We start from the raw sequence: 10,149 nt of genomic DNA, 5'->3' as shown, positions 1-10,149 counted from the left end.
TTTTTTGGGACATTTCATCTCTTTCCCAGTTTATCCAATTCACGCCGTTCCAATTTCATCTTATTCCACTTATTCCCATTCGGTGCGCGTGTATTTTTATAATTCTAATTATTCATAGATTTCCCACAATTCCCTGTTTTCCGCGCCAAAAATGCCATTGATTTACATTGGGTGATTTTTCATTTCAATATTACATCTTTTACATTTCATATTTTCAAAATTTAACTAATTCAGCTTGCCTTAGGGATCATTCTCATCATTCCAGTAATTCATAGTTTCCAATAATTTCCCATAATTCCATATTTTTCCCACCTTCAATATTTTATAATGCATTTCCAATGGGAGGGCTTCCCATTCATTCTCAATGGGACAATTAACATTTCACATTTTGATGTTTCCCATTTCATATTCATTACATTGAACTTATTTATTCCACCTTATGGCTCATTCCCAACAATTCAATAAATCAAAATTATTACTAACTTCCCATAATTCCATATTTTTCACCTATAACAATTTGTTATTCATTCCAAAAGGCAGATTTTACTTTTCCTATTTGAAGCTTCCTCATTTTGCATTCAATTCATTCAGCCAATTCATTTCACATTGTCATCATTAAACATATTCACACAAACCAGTAATTCATAACAATGTTAATAAATTTACCCATAATTCCTCATTCCCATTTTCCTCACCAAAACTTTGTAACCTTCTATCTTGGCCATTCCTGCTCCGATTCCCACCGTTCCAACTTTAATCGATTCCCCCAGTTCCCGCCATTCCATGGTGGCATCCATTTTCCTTTTCCCAGAAATAAAAAATTACCCACAATTCCACTTTTTCAGTTTTTCCCTTATATTTTTGCCATTCCTTCTCCGATTTTCAGCATTCCAACTTTAATCGATTCCCCTGATGCCCGCCATTCCATTCGTGTATCCATTTTCCTCTTCCCATAATTCAAAATATTCCCACAATTCCACATGCTGTACCTTTAATGAACCAATTCATCTTCAATGAGGTCATTCATTGTGTTGGGGTTTGGCCTTTGTGGACTACTGTTTAGGTAGACAAAGTACTCCATTTCCCATGGGGTCATCAGGTGGCCATCTTGGACACTTTACTACATACACCGAGACTCCATTTCCCATCAACCCTCAGGGGCGGCCATCTTGGATATCTGATCACACATCTCATTCAGTTTTTCCCTTCTATCTTTGCCACTCTTCATCCGATTTTGACCGTTCCTACTTTACTCATTTCCCCCAATGCCCGCGCATCCATTTTTACCACAATTCAAAAATTATCCACAATTCCACTTTTTCAGTTTTTCCCTTATATCTTTGCCATTCTTCATCCGATTCCTACCGTTCTGACTTTAGTTGATTTCCCCAAGTCCCGCCATTCCATGGTGGTATCTATTTTCTTCTTCCCAGAATTAAAAAATTACCCACAATTCCACTTTTTCAGTTTTTCTCTTATATCTTTGCCATTCTTCATCCGTTTCCTACCGTTCCAACTTCAAATGATTCCCCTAAGTCCTGCAATGTCATGGTGATATTCTTTTTTTCTTTCCAGAATTGAAAAATTACCCACAATTCCACTTTTTCTGTTTTTCCCTTATATCTTTGCCATTCTTCATCCGATTCCTGCCGTTCCAACTTTAATCGATTCCCCATATTCCCGCCATTCCATTCTTGTATCCATTTTCATCTTCCCAGAATTCTAGATTTTCCCACAATTCCTCATTTTTCAGTGTTTTCTTGTATCTTCTACAGAGTTTGGCCTATTCAAACAATTCCAAATCTGTATCATTCACATGATGTCACAGATTCAAGCACTCAAACTTTCAACATCACTCTAGCTTTCAGCACCGCTACCTTCAAAGGTTACACCTTCACATGAAATTTCTTCTGGAATTGCACATTTTCTAGTTGTTCATGTTGTGAAATGGCCTATTTGGTTTGACCGAGATATAATCTTCCTGGTACTGATTAAATGATGAATGCAGGTCGTGGGGCTGGTGTAACATTGCATGTCGTGTCGTGGTCAAGGGATGGGTGCCGATTTTGTCTCGAGTGTCGGTGGTACCTTCAAAGCGCTGGTTAGATTAGATGGTGCGAGCTGAATAGAATACAGTGATCCCTCCTACTTCACGGTCTCAGATATCGCGGTCTCAGTACTTCGCGGGTTTTTCCAGGAAAAATTAAATATATTTCAAAATAAAAATATAATTTAAAAAATGCGCAAAAATTGAAAAAAAATTGAAAAAAAGCAAAAAAGTACATTATACAGTACCGTATTCATCAAATAACTAAGTAATATTAGTTAAATTATTAACTATTAAGAATTCTTCAAGCGTAAGAGTTTGTGACGTTATCTTATTTTGAAATGCATGCTTTTAATTTGTCGGGTCGCGTTGCATTTCCATTTCCTGTTTTACGTTCTCTGTGCGTCATTCGGCTCGTTACGGTGACGTAGGGAATGACAACGTAAGCTCATATTTATAGTTTATTATCATTTATGTTGATAACGCGCGCTACTGCCTATGTTTAGTCAGCGATGAGTGTTTATTCTGTTTTTGTGTTGGTTTGTGTAGAGGTTGCACTTTATAGTTAGTAGTTGTTGTTAGTTGTTGCTAACCCGCTAATGTCGGCTAAAAATACAGTAAATTCATAGATTGGAGTTCGGTAAGTGTTTATATGTTAGTTTACTGACTTTAAGTTTGTTGTTGATTTATTATTGAACAGATACTAAATGATACACCATACATGAGCCATAAAAAATGTGAAGTTCAACGTGATGACTTGTGTACTCTCTCACCGGAGTCTATCTGCAGATAACCAGTCCTGAGAACAAATTCTCAACAACAAAAGACCAAACAAAAGAGTTGGAGATGCAATCCACTTCTTAAATATATTTTTGCGTTCCTCTAATTTCTGCAGATGTAATGCAATTGCACTTTTTCTCTCATTGCCAACTGGGTACTCGACTGTAAATGTAGAACGCCTTCCCTGAAAATGTTGTTCCACATTGCTATTTTTGTTATTTGACAACTTCTCGCTACAGAGCAAACATTCAGGCAATCCTTCTGCATTGGCAAGGAATGCAAATGATGTGGTCCAAGAAATGTTGAACGTCTGTTCTCCTCAGCTATTTTTCTCTTTTCCCCTTTGGGATCCATGGCTCATGGCCGCCGGTTTGTTTACAACGGCCACTTGCCTAGCATCCCGCCCTGCTAACGTAAACGCGTGTCTCAGGCTATGACGTAATTCTTCGTTGACAAAAATGTTGAAATGTAATATTTATTTTACACATTTTTACAGCAGAAATTGTTAAGTATGTTTTTGTCATGTTTGTCCCCCTACAGAAACCACAATAAAACGAAAAAAAATATTTTCCCCCCCTATCTTTTTCAGTTTTCAAACATTTTTGAAAAAGTTCCAGGGAGCCACTAGGACGCCGCTAAAGAGCCGCATGCGGCTTGAGAGCCGCGGGTTGCCGACCCCTGCCCTAGGGTCAGGACAGTTGTATTGGCCGCAAAACCGGGAAAATGTCATAAAGAAGGGATGAAAAAACTCAGTATTCCAGGTCGCAACATGAAAATAACATGTCAGGGACGTTGTAACACGAGGGCCCATTATGCATGTGTGTCACTTGTGTGACGGGCCACTTGTGCAGGTGGCAGTTTGCAGCTTCACGCCGCTGTCGCTTCAATTCACCACTGACACTCAGGTGGATTTCGATGTTCCTCTTTATTTTAATACTGTAACACAGTGTGGCAACCGGTGAGACAATGTTTCAACCACAGTAAACTCTCCTCCCAGCACTCGCTCTTTTTTTGTTTTTAACAGTGATCGTATAGATTTTTTTTTATAAGATTGTAACAAAAAATAGAAAAAGAACTTTCTAATTAACGGAGCATCCTTAAAGGCATCACACATTGCTGCGCACAACTACACACACACACGCAGTCATGTTAACCCATAAACTCTCGCCCAAACAAATACCGTGAAAAACATCATAAAAAGTAAAATAAAACAAAGTCGACAACATTACCTGTAACACAGTGTGGCAACCGGTACTGGTGAGACAATGTTTCAACCACCTGTACAGAAATGACATGGTGAACGTCTCCAACATGGAGGAAAAAAACTTCACACGACAAAACACTGCTTTTATAACCAACATAAGATAAACCTGTGTGTTCATTACAACTGAGAAAACTAACCTAACACGATACACATTAGCATATGAACCACAAATTGAAATAATAAAACAATTGCACATTCATCCAGACCATCAACATTATGCGACTCACCAGTACGCGCTCCTCGCAGCACTAACTGCATGCTGCAGGCCGCTACAGGTGCAACACTATGCCGTTACATCACTTCCGCAATAATTTAATAACGCATATAACACTCTGTTACATACACCCCCCTTAAATTATGTGGAAACGAGGCGACACCATCAGACGGTAGAAGACTAAAAAAAAAAAATTGAAGCTGAATGTTGGGCAATGATGTACACAAGTGTATCAATTCAGAAATTCTTCCTGAAGAAGTGCGAAGGAATAGGATATCAAATCCATGCCTATCACAGACAATCAGAAATGCCATTTACATTTCATTTAACTGTACACTGCTACGCCCCTACTGAAGATCCCGGTTAGCTGAAACACAAAGAATAGCAAACCCCAAAAGAAAACAAAAAAACAAAAATACACACCTAAAGAGGACACATATGACATTAAACCCACACTAACGCTGGCATCCCAACTTTCTGGTATGACATTTCACATATAAGCCTATTGGGAGGCTTAACAGTCCTACCACGCTTTCGAAGCGAAAGCTACAGGGCCCCATATGTCCCGTGGCTGTATGCAAACCACTTCCTCTAACTCAACTTCCACTAAGGAAGGTTCGGTTGGGACATGGGTGGGTCAATAGTCAAATGTGCATGAGTGCGAGGCCTTGTCCAAATTGATCATGGAAACTGTGCGGCAGCACCACTGGCTCACCATCATTGTTGACTTCATCTTGACAGGGGCCATCAGGGTCACTCTCACAAGGAAGCACCATCTCCCTGTCTCTGCCTGGATTTGAGATTGCGTGAGCCAGTTCTCGGTGTGCAGCTGAGTATCCTTCTGAACAAAAACTGAGCCATTGACACTGTCATCCCGTGCGTCGACCAGTGCTCCTCTGAACTGGGTTGGTGCTCAGTCTGCCCAGGAAATGTCAGGAAGTCAAAAGGGAGCAGTAAGTTCCTGTGCACAACCTTCTCTCTACTTGTGACACCAACTCGAAACTTGAACACATTCATGGACGGCTTGACAGACACCACATCATATGGAGTCGAGTCCCATCTATCCGCAATTCTCTTCTTGCCCTTCTCTCCTTGGTTAGCCAGCAACACTCTGTCACCCACAGCCAACTGCAACCCCTTGTCCTTGCGGTTGTAGATTTGAACATGACGGGTCTGTTCTGATTGCATGTTCTTGAGCAATCTTAGCTGCCTCAGCTAGATCTCTTTTCAAACAGCTCACAAACTCATTGTGGCTGAAAATATTGTCATTTTCTAAGACATGATGGAACATGATATCAACAGGCAAACGAGGGACCCAATGCAAACATCAGGAAAAATGGTGCGAAGCCCGTGGTCTCGTGCACTGTGCAGTTATAGCAGAAGGTCAGCATGTTCAGCATCTGCGGCCATCTCGATTTGGAATTAGGAGAAAGCGCAATGATCATGCCTCCAAAGGTTCTGTTGAATATTTCTGCGATTCCGTTACCCATGGGATGATAAGGCGTTGTGGGGGACTTGTCCACCCCAGCCATCTCTAGAAAATGCTTGGTGAGTCTGCTCTCAAAGTTAGATCCTCATTTGAATGGATCCTTTTGGGAAACCCATAGGTGCAGAAAAACTTGTCCCACAAACAGCGGGCGACTTGCTTCACTGACTGGTTCTTGCAGGGGAAGGCAAGGGCCAACTTTGAAAAATGGTCGGTCACAACTTAGACATCAGTGGTTTTCTTGTCTCCCGATTCCGCCATCCAAAAATCAATGCACACTAGCTCCATCAGGGCAGATGTGCAGATGTTCTCAAGTGGTGCCTGAGCGGCAGGTTCGGGGGTCTTACCCAAGATGCATCTCTGGCAGTGCGTTGTCTAATGATGTCTTTCTCCATACCAGCCCAGAAAAAACGTTCACTGGCCAGCGAGAGCGTTCTCGAACAGCCGGCTGCCTTCTGCATCATGAACACCACGCAGGACTTGACATTTTAGAGACTCGGGTATGAAAGATTTGACGTTTCATATGGCGAGCCTTCTTCACCCTGTATAGAGTCCCGTCTTGAACCTTTAACTTTTTCCAGTGCCTCAACAACACAAGCACACAACTAGACTCTGCTGCTATTTCACGTTCACTGGGTCTTATTATGACGCTGAAGATAGAAGAGGACTCGGCTCACTGTAGCATCCTGCTGCAGATTGCGCAACTGGCTGTGGGGAATGACAACAGAAGGGTCCTCTTCAGGTAGCTGTAGCATCACTGGGCTTGCTCCAGGTGACCAGGAGACCCCGCCAGACTGATGAGCATCCAAGACAACAGAAACCTCATCAGCACCAATGGCAGCACCAGATAGATGACAGGCAGCTTGCTCTTGGAAGACTTCTCCTTCATCGTCATCCCCAGAGGCACGACTGACCAGACAGTTGGTGGTCAATCGTAAAGCATCCTGTATTGTGTTATTCACAACTCCCTTTTTCCTACATATATATATATATATATATATATATATATATATATATATATATATATATATATATATATATATATATATATATATATATATATACAGTATATATATATATATATATATATATATATATATATATATATATATATATATATATATATATATATCTTTACTCTTTGCCTGCCATCACAAAACTGATACAACAATGTCCAAAACGGCAAAGACAAAGCCAACAGGTTCAAAGCATCAAAGGTTCATAGCAACATGCCTATTGGGTATATAAATCCCATTCAAGCCTAAAAAATGTCAGAGCAAATATACCACCATTCTTCTTCAACTTACTTTAAGACGAGGATTTCACTGCCCATTAAGGGTATTCTTCGTCTCTTTGTTGATCTCGATCTACAGTCTCCAGCACGATATGATGATGTCAATCATCTGGGGTGACACCTGGGTTGTCCAATCAGATTTTAGGGGGGTCCAGTGCTACTCTGGCCTTCCTTCTAGCTCCGCCTCTGGGACACTACTAGTATACTCTACTTCTAGTAGCGTCCCCTGGTGGTTCGAATGAGTAGCTACGGAGCCACACACAAGTGCCCAGATACGCTCTTGCAGATCCCTTCACGCTTTTGCAACTCCCCTCACACATTTGTGATTCCTGTGCAGCGGCAGGACTGTAGCAAAAGTCACATGGAAGATTCCAGCTAATCCAGGAGGCAATGTTTTCTCAGAGCGCCTTAATTACAGACCTACGTACAAATTCAACTATGTGTTAACAGTACATTCAAAAATCAACACATTTTGACTTTCACTCCACATTTGTGACTTCAGCCGATTGTGGATTTTTTGGCGCATTTGTGGATTTCCGTTGCGCATTTGTGAATCGTGTTACGCTTTTATTACTTCAGTCACGCATTTGTAGTTGTAGTTTCACATTCTTGACTTTGGTTACACATTTCTGGATTGAAATACGCATTTGCGACATTGGATACACATTTGTGAATCGAAATTCGCATTTGTGAATACTTTTGCTACAATTCTGACCCATACTGCCGCGAATACTTTAAAACAGGCATGTCCAAACCCGGTCCTCAAGGGCCACCTATCCTGCATGTTTTTTTATGTTTCCGTCATCCAATGCAGCTGATTCAAATGATCAGGTTTGTTGTCAGGCTTCCGCTGAGAATGCTGATGAGATGATCATTTCAATCTGGTGTTTAAGACACGCGCGCTGGCAGTCAGAGAGGCGGCAGTGACATCAGCTGTGAGGTAAAATACCATGACGTAGGGGACAGACTAAATACAGTAAAGCTTCTTACCCACAGTTGTGAGCATTTAAGTCCAAGCAATTCACCCCACTGGAGTGTGTGGTCTGAATTTTACATTTAAAAAAAAAACATAAATAAGTAATACTCAAAAAAAAGTACAGTGAACCCTGATTCGCCACGTCGCAGGATTTTTTTTCCATTATGTGGATTCACCACATCACAGATTTTTTTTTCTTCATTACGCAGATTAATGATTTCAAGGATTTTTTTTTCATTACGTATTGAACTTTTGTAGTGGCTCCCAAGCATGCTGTTCCCGGTAAGGCTTGTACTGAGCCAAAACATCAAAAAATTATGACAATTGCTGAAAAGGTAAAAGTTACGCGATGGCCCGCCATTTGGGAGTGAACAAATTCACTGTTCGCTACATTGTGGACGAGGCCAACATTAGACGACAACTGCCAGTTGTTACGGCTCATAATAAAACGCTCGTCCTTATGGAAGCTGCTTTAGCAATCTGGATTGCCGACTGCCGACAGAAGAAGCCCTTTCTTTTGAAGTCTCACGCAGCTGCGGTCATATAAAGGGTTTTCACGGCGCGTCATCAGCCACGTCATAAACCCGGAAGCCGCCATCTTGGAGGTAGTCGGTACCATAGCACTGCATGGGGACTACATATATCTGCAAAATTGTTAGGAAAAATGGTCAATTATTGCCGTGTTTCGGGTTGCACGAATCAGGCAGACCGAGAAATACATTTAGACTATTACAGGCTTCCAAAAGTGATCAAAAATCAAGGAGAAGAATGCCAGAAATTATCGGAGGAAAAGAGATGGCAAAGCTCAACCAGGATCTGAGAGGAAAAAATCCGGACATCCGAATTTGTCCCGCTCGTTTTTTTCAGTTAAGAAAATATTGATTGCAAGCAACTAATAACAAAGTTTGTAATGCAATGATGACAGTTTTAAAGTAACTTGTAAAGACAATTATTGCCTGTGGTGTTTTTCTGACTGCTTATTATAAAGTTAGGGAATTTGGTATGACATAAATAAAAAGGACATTGGCATAATTATTAGTATCAAGCTATCACATGTTGCATAAATGAGATATGTAGTTCTGATTCTTCTGAAAATGTTGCGTCTCCCAAACCCATCCACACGCCATATGCTTGTAAGCCTCCAAACCTTTGTAGGATTTAAGATCTTCGGCTGTGTATGGGCTCGGTGAAAAACAAGTAGTTGACTAGACCTGGATACGTAATTGTGGGAAGAATATCCGGATCGTCATTTTTGCAGTCAGCCAACTCATGGATCGACACCGCCGATAAACTGCAATTTTTCCACATACCGGGCCTTCTCTTGTGTTCTGAGTCCTTTAATGTATGCCTTAGCATCCGCGACAGGTTTTGCTAAGGTTGTTTTTAATATTTATTTTTGTCTCAACATTGATCATTTTGTATAATCCGTCCCGGATACACAAGAGGGCATTGCACTCCGTTAGTCGAGTGCCTCCATAATGCCGGCGCATCCGGGTTACCCCCACAATGTGACGTCAGTGAAAACCCTCTATTAGTCGCGGAAAGGACGTCGAATTAAAGTCTAATCTGGACATGATCAAAGATGATTACAATCGAGAGTTTGCACTTGCAATACAATTTTATTATAAAAGAAATCCAGGGAAGATGTTTCCGACGTCTGATGAGCGTCGTCTTTGCTACTCTTGTCTCAGCCTTCTCTGCACGTGTGTTGACAACAAAAGTGCCGGAGTGCGCTTTATGAGCCATACGGCGCGTGCCTGTGGCGTTTTGATCTACTCCCGCCCACTATGGAGTAAGATCGCTGTCAAAAAGGCGTATCCGTGTTTTCAAATAGAATTATGCGTGTTTTCAGATTTGTATTTGTGTTTTCAGATTTGTATTCGTGTTTTCAGATTTGTATTAGTGTTTTCAGATTTGTATCCGCGTTTTACCACTCGTATGAGTATGACTCTCGCGAGACTCGTGCGAAAATATCCCCTTTGGATGCACAAATCTTCCTATGCACGCATGGATCTATGTCAAAAAGGCGAATCCATGTTTTCAAATAGACGTATCGCCAGCCACAAACGGCCCAAAAAAAGCTTGATT

The sequence above is a fragment of the Hippichthys cyanospilos genome, chromosome 10, assembly GCF_059441005.1.
Source record: "Hippichthys cyanospilos isolate Australia breed blue-spotted pipefish chromosome 10, RoL_Hcya_1.0, whole genome shotgun sequence".
Lineage (NCBI taxonomy): Eukaryota > Metazoa > Chordata > Actinopteri > Syngnathiformes > Syngnathidae > Hippichthys > Hippichthys cyanospilos.
This window is presented reverse-complemented; position numbering follows the sequence as displayed.